The following is a 17,968-nucleotide window of genomic DNA, read 5'->3' as shown; positions in this document are numbered from 1 at the left end:
TACATGGTGTGTATGTCTGTGTGTGTGTGTGCATGGTGTGTATGTGCGTGTGTGCGGTATGTGGTGTGTGTGTGTATGTGCATGGTGTGTGTGTCTGTGTGTGCATGGTGTGTGTGTGTGTGCGTGGTGTGTGTGTGTGTGTGTGTGCAGATGCCACAGCAAGCATGTGGAGGTCAGAGGATAACTTCTGGGATCAGATTTTTTTCCCCTACCATGTGGTCCCTGGGGATTGATCTCAGGTCACTGGGCTTGGCAGCAAGTCCCTTTCCCTGCTGAGCCATCTCTTTGGCCCTTAGGTTTCTTTCTCAATGCTTTTCTGTCCAGCTGAGAGAGGCTTCTGGTTCAGCACCACATGGCATGTGGCCAGGTAGTTGTGAGCATCCTACAACGCGCATCAGACCATGTTCGCATCCCCTATCCACAGGTTCGTGTGTTTGAGCGCTTGTTTCCTGGCTGTTGATGCTGCTTCTAGAGGCCTGTCTGCTGCGCACTACCACCTTTCCCAGCTCTCGCTGGCTCCTGTGCTCAGGAGTGTCCCTCTTGTTCCTAATAAACTACCTCTTTCAGTCACTGTTTACATTCCCAGTCCCATTCTTTGTTTAGAGACACAAAAACCGAGAAATCTCAGTAGGTGTTTCTGGACTCCCATCGACAACAATGACAGAAACGTGGTGGGGGCCGACTGGTTTCCGGTCTCTCCTGGACTCTGCGATCCCTCAGAACCGAGATGCTGAGCCATGGTCCTACAGTTTGGCCATGCTGTCTCCAGACTGTATCTGACCCTGGGCCAGCATCATGGGGACCAAGTAAGTCCCTTTATCCCTTTATCCCTCCTTGAGGCTGTGGTCCCCACCTCCATCCTTTTGTGTCCTCTTAACATCTGGCCTGGCATCCAAAGAGCACAAGTTGATTCACAAGTGAACTGCTACAGTAGAGCAGCTGAGGAACTGCCCAGTGCCCCTCCTTGGTCTAAGTCCTGTGCACCTTCTAACACAAAGCAGGAAAATTGCTGTGAGTTCTAAGTTAAAGAAAAATAACCTGCCTGTCTAAAAAGAACTCCAGGAGCCAGCCCCAGGAGGTGGGAAATCCATTGTGAGTTTGAGAAAAGAGGAGAAACACTCCCTGATGTTGAGCGCCTTGCCCAGCGCACAGCCACAGGCGGCTGCTCTGTCTTCTCTCCCTTCCTACAGAAGCCCGTGGTGGGGTGGCAAGGTGGACCCAGCTGGTAAAACCTCTTGTCAACAAGCATCATGGCTAGAGTTCTGTAACTGACCTGGCGGATAAGCGAAGATGCTCTTCAGAGACACCTGTATCTCTCAGAAGATCAGACTATTGAAACGGTGCACCCCAAGGAAGCAGGGATTTCCCCAGGAGCCTCATGCAGGGAGAAGGAAAGGGCACCAGAGGAAGAACCTGCCTCCTGGAAAGAGATCCACACAGTTCTAACAGTTCCTCAGCCGCCTTGCAGGATGGGACTGAAGCCCAGGCAATGATGGGTCAGTGATGCAAATCTTTGTCCTCAGTTTAAACTTTAATCTCACTCAGAACCCCAGTGGGTTCGCTGCATTCCCTGGGTCTCAGTGCCTCTTTCCTGTGCGGCCACATTGAATACATTCTTTTTCCTTCCTTTCACTATTAATCTGAGCATGAGTGGTCAAACCTAACTCAGAATGCCGGCTGTCACTTCCAAGTTTAATAACAGATGGGAGAACAAGACGACAGCCAACTCCTGCAAGTTGTTCAGAAACACACTACAGCATGCTTGGGCACGTTGTTGAACACAGACACACACATACACACACATACACACACACAGATAGACAGACAGACACACACAGACACACACACACACAGATAGACAGACACACACACACAGACACACACACAGACACACACACAGATAGACAGACACACACACACAGACACACACACAGATAGACAGACACACACACACACAGACACACACACACACAGACACACACAGAGAGATAGACAGACACACACAGACACAGACACACACAGAGATAGACAGACATACACACACACACACACAGACACACACACACACAGACACACACAGACACACACACACACACACACACACAGAGATAGACAGACAGACACACACAGACACAGACACACACAGAGATAGACAGACAGACAGACACACACACACACAGAGACACACAGACACACACACACACACACACACACACACACACACACGCCCTTTGTTTCCTGAGCCTTCCAAGAGACCCTGTGAATGAACCTCTCACCCCATGTGAGGTGTAAACATCTCAGCTCTCGTCTCCAAGTGCTAACTTTCTGTGGTGAGCAATTGGGACTTGGCCAACTAACGCAGTTTGACTGTTTTTTAACTAAATCTCAAACATTTGATTTTACCAATAAAGACTTGGGAGCCAGACACTGGGGAGAAAGCCTGCAAACTCAGAGAGGCAGAGAGAGCACCCGGCTGACCTTCCTCCTCAGCCGACGTCCCCCAAAGAAGGTTTCCTTCTCCTCGCTGTCTCAGAAACCCTTCACACTCCACCGGTGTCCCTCTCTTCTACTTCCTGCGTGGCTCTCTGTCCGTCCTCCTGACTTCCTCTCACTCTCTATGGTTTTTTTCCTATGTTCACTTCCTGTCAGATGGTTGTTTGCTCTGCTTCTAGACCTATGGTTGACTTTATTTAATCCTGTTTACAAAGCTCTTGGATTAAAGGTGTGTGCTAAGGCCTTAATGGAGGCTGAGCCACTGAGAGATCAGATCATTGAGTTCAGACTGACTCCATCTTAGAACACCTGACCGAAGGCTGAACTCAAGTTAACAGCTGGTACCTAGCACCAGTTTCCAGGTTATTCCCCAACAAATCTGGAAAGAGATTCCACACAGTTCTAACAGTTCCTCAGTTGCCACCACCAATCAGGAGGAAAGTTTAAGTTTATGGTTTGGCTCCCAGCACCAGCCCATTATGTTAAAGGCCACATGCCCCTCCCCCCGTCAGATGTAAACCAGGCTAGACACTCCCTTCTTGCTTCTATAAATGCTTGCCTAAAACTAGGCTCAAGGCTCTGCTTTCATGTCCTGCTGTGTCAGGGCTGGCGGGGAGCCCAAGCTCGAGACCCTAATATGATTGCATCAGAATTGGCTCCCTGGTGGTCTTGGGGGTTTTCAAACATTTCATGGCACAACGCCACAGCCCAACTGGAAACAGGTTTTCCCTGTAAATAACACAATCTCAGGGTTCACAATGTGATCAAATATCTCACAAGTGTCTCGTCAATGGTGGCCATGACTCTTGGTGGACGCTTCGCCTGCATTAAGGCAGGACAGATGGGTATTCCTTCCTCACCCCTGGCCACTGGGATCTTTCTGACTTTCCTTTCCAGATGCTCGCTTGAACCCTGCTCTGTGGGTGGGTCTCCAGCCACCTGGCCATCCTTCCCTATGAAGCCGCTGGCTGTGAGGAAATGTTCTCCTTCCTACGTGCATTTTCCTCTCCGTGATTCTACCCTTCCATCCACCACAGACCCCACCCGAGCCTCACAGCCTCCAGCCGGCTTCCTCCACACGGTGGCCATCACAGGCAGTGTTCCAGTCCCAGATGCTGCTTGATGAGGGATGAGAGGCAAGAGACATGCATGGGGAACTGGGAGTGAGCAAAATGTTTAGATTTTCAGTATTTCTCTTAACAGCACGAGAAATGTGCTCTGGAAAGCATAAATTGTGGGATTCCCGTCCCCCACCCTTTCTCTCTCTTGTCTAGTGAAACATGATAAAAGTGGGTCTTTGGTGCTTTACGTTTTTAAACATTTACATCCCCAGGCTAAGGTCAGGAGCCTGAGTGGCGCCTTGGGGTTCCCCAGCTTTCCTCAGTCCCTGCCTTCTCCCCATCATTAGGATCTCCCTGTTTGGATTTTCTCACCCAGGTCAGTTCTGGCTGCCCTCTGTACTTCATAGAGCTGGTGTTGTTTGCCTGCGTTCCTAGATCTGGATTCTCTTGGCACCATTGTGTCTACTGCATTGGGCAGAGAAGAGGAGAGGGGAGGGGAGGACCCAGGGCACTGAGTCAGAAGTGATTGGATCAGCCAGGGAGGGGGAAACAGCTGCACCCTGATAGGGCCCTGGGCAGATTTCAGACAGGAACTCACTTGAGCCCCAGATCCAGTTTATAGTGGAGTTAATGTGCACCTGATCCCACTTCTAAAATCTTTGGGGCTTTCTGGAAGAGGTTCAGTTCTGTCTGATCCTCAAAACACCTCTTCCCTCCTAAAGTACCCCTGCTGGAGGCTGGAGAGATGGCTCTGTGGTTTAGAGTAGTTTTTTGTTTCTACAGAGGGCCAGTGTTCAGTTCCTAGCACCTGCGTTATAGCTCACAACCATCTGTAACTCAAGTTTCAGGAGAGTGAACACCTTCTGGTCTCTGAGGGCACTAGGTATAAACACAGTATACATAGATATACACAGGCATAATACTTTCGAAGGGGGAGAAGGAGAGGGGTGGCTATGGTGGCGGCAGCAGCAGCAGCAGCAGCAGTAGCAGCAGCAGCAACAATTGCCCTTGACTTGAGTCAAGAGAAATACCTGTGCAGATGCAGAAGGAACGTCTCAGAGGGGCTGGGGAAATGGTTCTGTTTGTAACGTGCTTGCCATATTAACACAGGCTGAGTTAACACCTCCAGAGCTGCAACACACATGTGAGCCCCAGAACCCACAGAAAACACTTTTAATCCTAGTTCTGGGAGTCAGAACCAGGCAGTACCCAGGTTCTGGTACTTACTGGCCAGCCAGATTTGCTAAGTTGGTGAACTCCAGATCAGTGAGAGGCAGTGAGAGGCAGACAGACAGTGAGAGGCAGTTCCCGAGAAGCAACCCCTGAGGTTGCCATGACCACCATATGTGCATGAACACACACACACACACACACACACACACTCACTCACTCACACACACACAGATTTGGCAGATACACAGGATCTTTCTTTATACTTTGTCGCACAAAAAAACCAAGGTCTTACCCTGAGAGATTAGCCTGGCTTTTTGAGGTGAGGCTGAAATCATTACTGTGTCCTTATTAGAGACACTACATACTGACAAAGGCCTTGGAAGGTGCCACTAGTTGACTTTGGAGTTGAGAAGGACTCTCCAGCAGTCAGAGCAGTAAGAGGAAAACTCTCTGGCCACCTCTAGGAAGAGCCAGTCCTGTTGCTACCTTGGTTTTCATTCAGTGGGACCCACTCCAGGCCTGGACCTCCGGAGCTGCAACACACATTTGTGCCACATGTATGGCTGTTTGGATCACAGCAATGGGAGGCAAATACGCCAAATGACAGAGGTGGCTGTTTCCTGGTAGCTGCGGAGGACTCTGTTTCCCAGCCCATATCACTGTCACACCCTCCTGCCCAGTTGTGTCTCTCATAGGACTGGGTGTGAGGAGTGGCTCATATCACTCAACCCTGCCAGAGAAGGCTGGGTGTGTTATACCTCCCACACCCAGCTTAAGAAGCTTCACACTAAGATGCTGGGTCACCCTGAGGAGGCAGAGCTATGTCTGCTTCTCTTTTCCCTGCACACATGTCCCTGGCCATATCCTCAGAGAACTTCAGTGGTACAAGTCAAGTCTTGATAGTCAAGGTCAAGCCACTAGGGGCTACTCTGCATGGCCAGGTGAAGGGACCACTTTTATACCCAACCAAACTACCAAGATTGTTTCCTGTCACCCAGAGCACTGGGTTCCTGCTCTCCCAGCTTCCTTCATTTGCAAGAACAGAACATGACTCAGTGCTGCCCAACAAGGCAGGAGCAGGAGTCTTTTGGAGTCCTGAGAAACCAAGTGCTTCTAGAATGAAAGAAGCAGATGCCACTAGCTACCAACAGCAGACCAGTGCCACCTTCTCACTCCAAGAACAGAGGTGAAGCCTGATTCTGTGGTGGCCACTATGTACCCAAGAAGTGACAGGCATGATGAAGGCAATGGGAGGAATATGAGCAGAGTCTGTCCCCAATGTCATTGTTAAGTGTCTTAGTTACTTTCTCATTGCTGTGATAAAACTCTGACAAAATCAGCTTAAGGGCTAATTTTGGCTTATGGTTCCAGAGGGGTACAGTCCATCATGGCAGGGAAGACATGGAGGCAGGAGTGGAAGGTGGGTTGGTCACACTGCACTCAGGAATTGTCCTCAGGTCACATGGTACCCATACCCAGCAAGCCTCAAAGCTCAGCCCCAGGGACTCATGTCCTCCTGCAAGGCTCCACCTCCTAAAGGATCCATAACTCCCAAACAGCACCACCAGGTAGGGACCAAGTGTTCAAATACCTAAGCCTATGGGGACATCTCACATTTAACCACATTAGGTAACAGTCAGTGTTGGAAGTGGTCCAGATGGACTTATATCCAAATGAAAAAGACGCCTTCATGTGCCTTAAGTGTTACCAATTGGGTTTTTCCTGCTACTTGCAGCAGAACACACCTGATTGGAGGCACAAACAGCAGACAGGTGGAATGGAATCCCACACCCAGAGTAACGGAAGCATCACACACACTAGGGCAAGGGCAGGCATGCCAGGACATGAACGAGGAAGGGTGGAGTTCTGCCTCACACCACACAAGGCATGAAGGGGAAAATATGTCACAGGGGAAATCTTTTGAAAATGTGTTAAGGGAAAAAAATAACAAAAGACCCCAGAGGAGCACTAAATATTTATAAACTGAAGAAATAAACGAAGAGAAAACACAAACCAAAGTAGACCATTTGATGGTTGGCACAGCAGCTCCCCTCCCGGGTCTGATGGATGCCCCCTCATCACATGAATGCTTCCCTGCTCCCTGAATGGATTCATACCCTCCACTGAGATCACAAAATAGTCCTCCAACGCCCTGAGGGTGAGGAGGAAGACACCAAACTGTTGGAAGCAGGCTAGCCCAGCTCTGCAAGAGCTGGGTTTTTCCTGAGAAAATCTAGAAACAAACAAACAAGCAAAAAACAAAACCATGAAGGTTTCTGGGGCCAGGCCAGGAGAGACCTCCACAGTCTGAAAATAATAATAAATAATAACTTAAACAAAAACTCTGAAACATCAAAAGTTCTAGAAAAGATTCTACCAGCAGAGTTGGGTGTCCTAGCACTGAAGAGGCAGAGACAGATGGATTTCTGTGAGTTCAAGGCCAGCCTGATCTCCACAGAAATATGCAGTGAGATTCTGTTCCAAAGGAAGAAAAAACGGCACCTTGCACAAAGGCTTGGAAGACGCAGAAGTGACTGAGGGAACCATACACGAAGCGGAAGTCTGAGTAGCAAGAACGAGCACAGGTTTGTGCAGTCAGACTGCCATGGTTGGCACCGTGGTGCCAATGGAAACGAAGCCTGGAGCCTGTGGGGAACAGGACCAAGGCCCCTGCTTTCTTGAACCTAGGACTCTGAAGAGGCTTTTCCTTTGAGGAAAAATCATAGTGAGAAGGATTCGTTTGTGCTCAGACGTCAGGAGCTATAGTCCATTGTAGCAGGGGGTGGTGTTGGGGACGGATGGACAGACAGGATGGGGATGGGATGGCGGGCCTGGTTTGGGGAGCAGATCACTTCCCTGATGGGGGTGGGGTGGGGGCATGAGCTGTCAGGTGGGCAGTTGGGGTGGGAGGGAGATGGCGTGAGAGGAGGCATCTTACCTTCAAGTTCTAACAAAAACCACAGACTGTGATCAATCTCAGCACCGCCAATCAGGAAGCCTGTATTGTCTCTCAAGCAGAGAAATTCCACATAAGCGTCCAGTTGCTGGTTCATGAGTGGCAACAGCAACTGGGAACATGCAGTGTTTGGAGCGGACTGGGCCAGGCAGAGAGAAGACCGGATCTAGATGTGGCCATTTGTGGGTAAGGCTGTCTCTGGGATAGGATTCCACCCCATGGCCAGAGATCCGAGCTGCCTCGGATACCCCACTGAGCACCTGTGTGTAGCATTTTAAAGAAACTGTTCACACTGCTTAAAGAACAAAGACGAAGTTACATCAATGAGCAAGAAATAGACTTCAAATATAACCAAAAAAGCTTTTTAAAAAAACCCAATAACGGGCAGGGAAGCGCCTACCACACAAGCACGAGGACCTGAGTTCAGAGCCTCAGCGCCAGAGCGAAAGCCCCAACGAGCCGGCCTGGCCAATGGATGAGCTCTGGGTTCAGCGAGACTCTCTCAAGATCAAGAAGGTGGTTGTGGAAGACACCTCTGACCTCCACACACTCTGCTCACATGTGTGTACATCGACACACCTACAAAAACACTCATATCCCACAAACATATTCATATACACACCCTAAAAAGGCTTCATAAAATTTCCAAAAGAGAAAGCAACAGCATCAGTTAAGACTCAGTGTAGGGGGCTGCAAGATGACAAGCAAATACGATGTCCTGGGTTCAGAACCTGGGACCCACGTGGAATAAGGGAAAAAAAACCAAAGCAAACCAAAACAACTCCGGCAAGTTGTCGTCTGACCTCTACACATGTGCTATGGCATGTACACACGCCCACACGTGCACGCGCATGCGCACACGCACACACACATACACACATACACACACACACACACACACACACACACACACATGCACAGACGATTTAAAATAAATCTTTGCCAGGCATTGTGATGCACACCTTTAATCCCAGCACTTGGAAAGCTAAGGCAGTCAGATCTCTGTGAGTTCAAGGTCAGCCTGGTCTACATAGTGAGTGCCAGGAGAGGCAGAGCTACACAGAGAGAGGCTTTCTCAAACAGAAACAAACAAATCTTTTGAAACAAAATTCTCCTTTATGCAAAGGAAAATGCATACATTTTTGGAATTCTGTTTTAAAGATTTATTTATTTACTTTATGTATATGAGTACACTGTAGCTGTACAGATGGTTGTGAGCCATCATATGGTTGCTAGGAATTGAACTCAGGACCTCTGCTAGCTCCTGCCCCGCCCCCCTCGCTCTGGCCCATTGTTATATGTAAGTACACCATAGCTATTTTCAGACACACCAGAAGAGGGAGTCAGATCTCATTATGGATGGTTGTGAGCCACCATATGGTTGCTGGGAATTGAACTCAAGACCTCTAGAAGAATAGTCAGTGCTCTTAACCTCTGAGATATCTGCAGCCCCATTTTTGGAATTCTATGGGAAAGATTAGTCCCTCTGCCCCATTTATTCATGTGTGCAATGATTTATTTATATCCTTGTGAACTCATGTATATGCATTTTATCCTTTGGGCTATAATTCAACACTACATTATTTATTTTCCTGCTCAGAATGTAAGACTTGAGGCCATGGGGAATGTTTCTGTGACCTTGTGACCCTGCGACATGCTCCACAGTGAGTCTGCTTTGTCCTTACATCTGATGCTCCGAGATGCTCCGAGATGGCCCATGCTCTGCTCCTCTCCCTGCCCTGGGCACAGATGTTCTGTTTCTCAAAGGAACGCTGTGTCCTTTCATTGCAGAATGTCACTTAAAACTCAGATTTGAAGACTGAAGAGATGGCTCGGTGGTTAAGAGCATGTAAATTCAGGTCACAGCATCTGTGTTGGATGGCCTGCAACTGCCTATAACTCCAGCTCCAGGGGATCCAGCGTCCCCACTGGCCTCTGTCAACACGTGCACTCATGGGACATACCAAACATAGACACATACATATAGATGTCATTTTAAAATAATTAAAAAAAAACCCCATCCATATCCATATGCTGTATGTGGTGTGTGTCTGTCTGTGTGTGTGTGTGTGTAGCAGGATTTTAGCAGAGCCACTGTACCTGGTATGAATTCCAGAGTGTTGATATCTAGGCTTTGAAGTAGCCTTTGTCAGTGACTGTTCTCTGAGATTTTGTGGGGTTGCTCTTTTGAAGGATTCTCAGAGCCTTTTGCATAACTTAGTCTCTGACATGCCTGGCAAACCAGGAAGTCTCTTAGGGCTGAAAGCTGAGAACTGCTTAAGGTAATTTTTTTTTTCAAGACAACCCCTAGATCAGATGAGAACTTTTGATATTCTGAAACTGACTTGCTAAAGGTGCCTTTTGTATAACAATAAAGAGGCTCTGCCAACAGGGCTTGGGGTCTGTAGAGTAAGGGCTTTTCTGTGCCTGCCCTTGTTCTCAAATAATGACATGGACACCTCTATATTTAGTAATAAGCTGCTTGTATTATAGCTGGCAGATACTCAGATGTTCTAACCCGATTATGCTGGCCTCAAACCACTTCCCAGCCTGCCTTCTGGGTCTCACCCTGGCCTCCTCCTTCATTGGTGTTTTCATCGAGATGACCCTGAGACCCTCCCTTGTGTGGAAGTCCTACCTTTTTCTCACCTGCCTAGGTATAGGCTGATGAGCTCTTAATTGATCAATCAGAAGATGGCGTGGAACAATGTTTGACACAATATTGAGTCAGGAAATGCTTTATAAAAATGAGCATGACAAAATCCAGACTCTAGCCAGATTTCTAGGTACAGAAATCAGCATTGGATACACAATGCACAAATGCATCCCCCAACAGAGGTTCAGTCCTTGAGGGGCTGATCCTCCTGTTGCGTAAGAAGCCTACATTCATCCTGCAGTGTTTCTTTGATCAATCATCCATGTAACCCAGAAGACCTACTACATATATGTGTAGGCATACATTTTTTGCAGCCTATTTTAATAAATGTTTAACCTCTCCAATAGCCCAGCACCCAGCAGGGGTAGTGGAAGAGAAAAGTTATTAGGTTGTGGGGGAAGTGGACCTGTTCAGCAATAGCTCTTTGAGGGTGAGCTCAGTCTTCTTTGTCAACAGTTCAGTCATGTAGCAAACATCAAATATGACTCAGCAGCTTCAGTCCTGCCCTCTTGACAGGCAGACACCACACATGAACCAGCAGCTATAGTTCAATCCTGAAGAAACCACGAGGCTAGCCAACCAGCCTTGGGCAAGGCATGGAAGTGGCAGGAACCTCAACAGCAGTTCTTTGGTGACTTTCTCTCAATGGTGGTGTTACCACAAGTGGAGCTCAACAAAACTATGTAAGGCGAACCAATACATGTATGTCATGGTGAAGAATAGTGAGGCGGAGCAAACCAAACTGAAGCTCAGTGGCCATCTCCCACTGTCCGTGGGGTCATATTTATACTCCTTTGTCAAGTGTTCTTTCACATGTCTGCTATATCCAAACACCCTTTCACCTGTGTGCCCCAGCAAAGCATCATTGGCATAACTGACTTTCCAAACAAATCAGAAGTTTCCACTTCATACACACACACACACACACACACACACACAAACTGACCATTAGACAAATTACCGAATTATTTATGTCTAGATCAACTGAGAACCAAATTTTCCCGAGTACTGAGGTAAAGACCAGTGGGACATGTCCTTCCATATTTCAGGAAGTGTCAACTGGGACAGCCTGGGTGGGAAGCTTTGGGTCACTGTGAAAAATCAGACACACACTTGACTTAGTAGCTCAGGTCTGCTGTGCTTGCCCATCTATAGAATTATGCACAAGGAAGAATTTCTTAGCATATTGTTTATAAAATTTAAAAAGTATAAACAGCAAAATATCCAGTGAAAGGGAACTGGGTATTTAGGAATCTGGGTGTTTAGATTTCAGTTGAACCTTCAGGTAGAGTGTAGTTGTGTGGAGGCCATCTTCATTCCTGGTTTGGCTGGATAAAGAACTGAGGAGAGCAGAGCAGTTCCGGGCGTTGGTCTGTGCCCCCATCTCACTACATACCCTCCAGCCCTACATTCTTCTCAGTTGCAGAAAAACCACCTGGCCTGCATGCACCCCATAAAGGTTGAGCTAGGATGGCGCCTGCCTTAGCGTAGCCTTGAGCCTGGTCCACCACCCTGCTCTCCGACACACCCTGGGTGGGAGAACTACCTCTCAACTTACGAATTCCTTCTTTATTATCCTCTAAACATCTGCTCATGGGTTTATGCTTCAAGAGGAGACTGCTTGTGACCTTGAAGGTCTTTGCGTTAGCTCTGAGCCTGACCATACCCTAGCCAGTTTATTCGCTAGCCCATTATTTGCACACCCTGTGACCCCAACAGAACCACCTAGGAGAGATTTAACAATCCAAGACTCTGTGGATTGAGGAAGTGATCTGGACACCATTCTCTGCCTCCTTCCCTCCTTCCCATCCCCCTCCCTCCTGAGCACACTCAGGGTTACCAGCTACTGCATTCTCTGCACCATGGTGGACTGCAGCCAAAATACACCTTCCTTCCTCAAGTCCCGTTGTCCATTATTTTATCACAGTGACAGGACAAGTAACTAACACATGCTGCAAAAGAAATGAAGCATTTTTCTGTACAGATGTAGCATCTTCTGGAAGGGACATGATTAGGGACTAGTTAAAATACATTTACAAGTCAGAGGTAAGATCTCTGTGTTGATGTATGAGTTAGCTCCCTTGCTGTTGTGGTGACATGTTCTTGTAATCCCAGCACTAGGGAGCCAAAGACAGACAGAAGGATTCCTCAGCTCACTGCCCAGCCAGCACAGCCTACTTGGCAAGCTTCAGGCTTGGTGTGAGACTCATAACATTTTTTTTTTTTTGGAAAAAAAAAAAAAGGCAATCTGGACAGCTCCCAAGGAAGGACACCCGAGACCTGAAGCTGACCTCTGGCCTCTAGATGTATGTGTGCACACACATGCTCCCGAAAATGCACAGCCTGGTGGTGGTGGTGCACACCTGTAATCCCAGCACTCTGGGAGGCAGAGGCAGGCAGTTCTCTGAGTTCGAGGTCAGCCTGGTCTACAGCGTGAGTTCCAGGACAGCCAGGGCTATACAGAGAAACCCTGTCTCAAAAAAAACCAAATCCAAAAAACAAAAAACAAACAAAAAAATTCACACACATGTGCATATACAGACTGTATTACAGGGGTTTGGGGTAGAGGTTGTTATGACCGCTGGGCCTGAAAACGGAGCTAGCCTGGAGAAAGACTTTGTGGCAATCTTTCCCAGGCCCTGGCCAGCAGGGAAACTGAGGCCTGCGCAGAGACACTAGGCATGGAGAGGGGTGGGGGTGGGGGGTGGGGGTAGGGAGCCTCTGTGATTTATAGTACAGGCAAGAACGCAGGGAAATGGTTGCTTTCATCCAAAATTGAAAATTTACACTTGTTCTAAAAAGCACGCATTGGCAAGGACTTTACAATATTACGAGAGCAATTTCCCAGGGACTTAACCATTCTGGTATTTGAATTACAGAAAGTAAAGCAAGAGAGGCTGCCATCTGAAGACGGGAATAAATGTCAACAGAGTGGCGTGTGCAGCCGGGATGGGATTTTATGGGCAAAATAGTTTCCTTAAAGCATTATCAAAGGCCTGAGATGAGTAGTTACTTTGAATATCCTAATTTCAAAGAAATCTGCCTCCTCTTCTCTGAAACACTTTGTGCTGTCAGAACACACAGGCACAAAAACACTTCATGCTATTAGGCAAATATTTCTTTTTCCAGTTTGATGCCTTTAAGTCTGCGGAGCCCAATAGCAGCAAGTGCTTAGAGTAGTCAAGTCTGGGAGGAGCAGAAGCCAAATCTCCAGGTCAGAAAGAGCAACCTGGAAATGTCTTGGTGGGGCCTCGCTTCTCAGAGGTGGGGGGAGACCCTGTGCACATAGACTGCTGGGGTGTTTTGATTTGAATGTGAAATGCCCCTCCCCATACAGGCTCACATTTTGGGCACTTGAAGGTATTTGGGGCTGTGCAAACTTTAGACAAAGAGGGGACTTGTGGGAGACCTTTGAAGGTAAGAAGCTGGCCCCTGGTTCCAGATCATTCTCTCTGCTTCCTGACCCACACGATGCTAACAGCGACTGCCCCCTGATCCCACCGCCTCCCTCCACCATGCCCTTCCAGTCACATAGACTAAATGCCCTAAAGCCACGACTCCAGACAACCTTGCTCCCTTAAGTTGCTACTGTAAGGCGTTTGATTACAGTGACACAAAATAATGAGAACCCAAGAAACCCCACAGGTCCGAGGCCTTCGGGAAAGCAGACGGCTGAGACATGAGCTTGGCTCCCTTCTGCACCCAATGCACAGGTGGGCTCGCCGCAAGAAAGGTGAGAGCCGGAAATCTGCGCAGCAGCCAAAGGTGCTTGCAGGAGTTCGCACTCCTCTGAACGCCAAGGCCACCCGTGGCTTCCAGAGAGCAGGAAGACATGAGGCCTCGGTGCTGGTTATCAGGCACCTCCATGGCCAGCCTGAGGGACCCGGCAACAGCAGTACACATCATCACTAGCTGCCAAGAGGCGACACATTTCCACCGTTGCCATGTGTTGCCTGTCCTCCTCCTGCGCATGCGCCACAGCTCTGATAAAAGGCCGGGTTTTTAATGATAGTTCTTAAATGCTTTAACCTCCCTCGTAGCCTACCACCCACCAGAAGCAGTGGAAAAGAGAGGATACAGGGGAAGAGGACCTGGTTAGAAAGGTTCTGTGGAGCAAATCCTATCTGCGTTGCCAGGAAATCAGTAGTTCAGTTCACAGGAGGCAGCAACAACTGGATCCACCACTAACACTTCATGGATACAGCAGCAGTCCAGTTTGGTAGAGTAGGGACAGCAAACATGAGTCAGCTGCAGAGGCATGACCTAGCAGAGACAGCCAGGCCTCAGCCTCAGCAGGAGGGGCCAACAGGAACTCCAGGAAAAGTTCTCAGCGGTGCTTCTCTCAGCAAAGATCAGCAGAGAAGCGGTGCGCAGCTAGCTCTATACACAAGCCTCGCTCAGCCTCCATCACTGGCCATCGAGTACATCACGTGTCCTCCACAGGTCTTGTCTCAGCACCTGCGTCTGTCTCAGCCGACATCACTCTGCCAGTCAGCCTGAGTGCACGGAAGCGGCAAGAAACTGCAGCACATCACCAGAAGATTTTTAGCGTGTTTCTCTCTATCGAGTCCCAACAAATGCAGCTCTACTATGCAATGTAAGACAGACCAATACGTGCATGTCGTTAGTGAAGAATCCTTCATCACGTGCCCCTCATGTGCTTGTTTTAACAGAACCTCCTTTCACCTGTGACTGCTTCAGTGAACCGTTTCTTCACGAGTCTGCCTTAGGCTTTCTCCTGTGTCCACTTCAGGAAAACACTCCTTCACATGCTTGCCCCAGCAAAACCCCTTCCAGCACAACTTCCAAAGAACCCGGAAGTTTCTACTTCATCTCCCCTCTTCCCTTTTTGCCTTTCTCCACCCTGAGGTGGCCTTGGGTATCCCCGCCCCATCCCCTTTCCCAAGTACACCTCCACGTGAAACCTACTGCAGGGTGTGACGTCATGGACCTCACTGCTAAGATCCAACACTAGGGATGACTGTCAGCGGAGCTGCTGTCTTTGCCTGAGGTGAACCTCATGCCAGCCACTCGGGTGCAAATCACTACCATGGACTGAAGTACAGGTTGGCTATGTATGGCAAAACAGAAATACATGGGACCTCATTTCTTAGTTCCTTGTCTTTATCTATCTCTGTCTATCTCCTATAAATAAATGGACACCCTCCCCCCATACACACACACACACGTGTTAGTGAAAAATTGGAAATACTTGCATACCTACCCTTAGGAGAATAAATATGAAACGTCTTGCAAAGCATGGCATATTACAGCACTAGGTGACATGAACACGTGAAAGCAGAACACCTTAGAGGAGTACATCTCACAGGACGAGTGAGAAAGCGCATTGCTGCTGAGTGTGTAGGCGCACGTATGCAGTCCCGGCCCTGAAGAGGCCGCAGCAGTCAAGGGCATTGGCAGTTCCAGGACAGCCTGGGTTACATAGTAAGACCATTTACACACACACACACACACACACACACACACACACACACACATTGGGGTAACCTTTTTAAAAGTATTTTCAATTGTTAATCCTGTACCCGCAGAGAGCTAAGTCCTGGCAGGATTCTGGTATTGTTGCTTCTATGGCCGATCACCAGGTTTTCTACTTTGTAAATATCTGTCCTTCCTCACCTGCCTAAAGGTAATCTAGAATTGATTCAGAGGTTGTCTGGCTACTAATTGGTTGTAACAAAGATTTGACAGATGATATCTAAGGCAGGAAATACTAGGGTGGGACTCCTGGGCAGAGAGAAGGTAAAGGAAGGAGAAGAAAGCAGAAATCAGGAAAATGGGGAATGGACACCAAGGGGACAAAGAGGGAAGAGACAGTGGAGAGGTAGAGAGCGGCCACATGGCGGGTTGTAGGCTGCACAGTCAGGTTAAGTAAGATGAGCTAGCTGGGAAACTGCCCCAGTGAAAGGCCCAAACCTTAAACTACAATAGAAGTCTCATGTCATTACTTATACTGCTGGAGGGTCCACTAAAAGACCCCTCCCCCACTACATACGAATGCACGCACTCATGAACACATGCACTTAAAAACTTCTCAAGGCTAAATACATCAAGCAGTGCCATCTCTATGAGGTTCAAAAGCACTAGGACAGCAATACTTAGTGGTTGAATTGGTTATAATTGCTACTACTTTTTTCATGCTGAAAATATTTTCTTAATAATCAGGCATGATAGCACATGACTTAAATCCCAGACCTCAGGAGGCAGAGGCAAGTGGATCTGTAAGTTTGAGGTCAGCCTGATCTACACAGCAAGTTCCAGGCCAGTCAGGGCTGCACAGAGAGACCCTGGAGAAAGGAGTCTGGGAGAGATGACCCATCTGTTATAAATACTTGCTCTTCCAGATAACCAGGGTTCAATTCTCAGCATCAAATGGTGGCTCACAAGTGTAACTCCAGTTCCAGGGGATCCAACATCCGTTTCTGGCCCCCATGGGTACTGAATGCATAAGACACAGACACACAAAATAACAATAGAAAAATTAAAGACAAATAATTCATTAAAAAGCAGAATCAGCCAGATGGTGGTGGTGCATGCCTTTAATCCCAGCACCTGGGAGGCAGAGGCAGGCAGATCTCTGAGTTTGAGGCCAGTCTGCTCTACAGAGTGAGTTCCAGGACAGCCGGGGCTATACAGAGAAACCTGTCTTAAAAAAACAAAACAAAACAAAGAAAAAGCAGCATCCAAGGGTCTGGAGATAGCTCAGTGGGTAAAGTGCTTGTGTCATGAGCACAAGGCCCTGAGTTCAGTCCCCAGAACCTACAGAAAATGGTGGCACATGCTTGTTACCACATAGGGGGAGGCAGGGGTTACCTGCTTCAGTGCTGTGGCCACTAAGTGACCTGTGCTTGTGCATGGCAGTGGCTTCTGTTAAGTTCAGCGAAACACTGAACCCCAAGACAAACCACGGGGAGCTTGGTGGGAAGAAGGGCTCAGCAGGAGTGGAAGGGGGGACAGGAGAATGGGGAACAGGGCAAAGTGACCAGAGTGCATTACAGACGTGTAAAGTTGTCAAAGAATAAAGAAAGTATTGTTGAAGAGAAATGAAAGAGAGGGAGTGAGAGAGGAAGGGATGGAAGGATGGAGGGAGGAAGAGAGGGAGAGAGAGAGGGAGGGAGAGAGAGAAGGAGGGAGATAGGGAGGGGGAGGGAGCTACAAAGAGGGAGGGGGCAAGGAAGGGGGGAGGGAGGGATCTGGAGCTGGGCGGTTCCTCTGGGGAAGGTGGAGTTCCTGGATGGTGGCGATGGCCGATGACTGCATGGCTGTGTGGATGCTAATGCTGAGATTTACCTGTTCATGTAAATGGTTCACCTGTCCATTCGATGATCTGTCATTTCAGTCTCAAAAACAAACCTGAATGTCAAAAGGCACCAACGTGGGTGAGTAATGGCTGTGTTGATTCTTTTACATGTACCTGGAATATTTCTAGAATTTATTAAAATTTCAGAATATATTAGATAAAACACTGATTAAAAAAAGAACAATACACATACAGAGACTGACCCGAGGCTTGCCAGAGTTATTCCTCAGGTCGAGGTGACCCAGAAGAGCCAGACAGGTTTTAATGTTTGTTCTTTACTCTGAGGAGTTCAGACACACGTAATAAGTGCT

This window comes from Apodemus sylvaticus, chromosome 1, assembly GCF_947179515.1.
Source record: "Apodemus sylvaticus chromosome 1, mApoSyl1.1, whole genome shotgun sequence".
In the NCBI taxonomy this organism is placed as follows: domain Eukaryota; kingdom Metazoa; phylum Chordata; class Mammalia; order Rodentia; family Muridae; genus Apodemus; species Apodemus sylvaticus.
The sequence above is the reverse complement of the archived record's forward strand: the minus strand, read 5'-3'. Positions refer to the sequence as shown.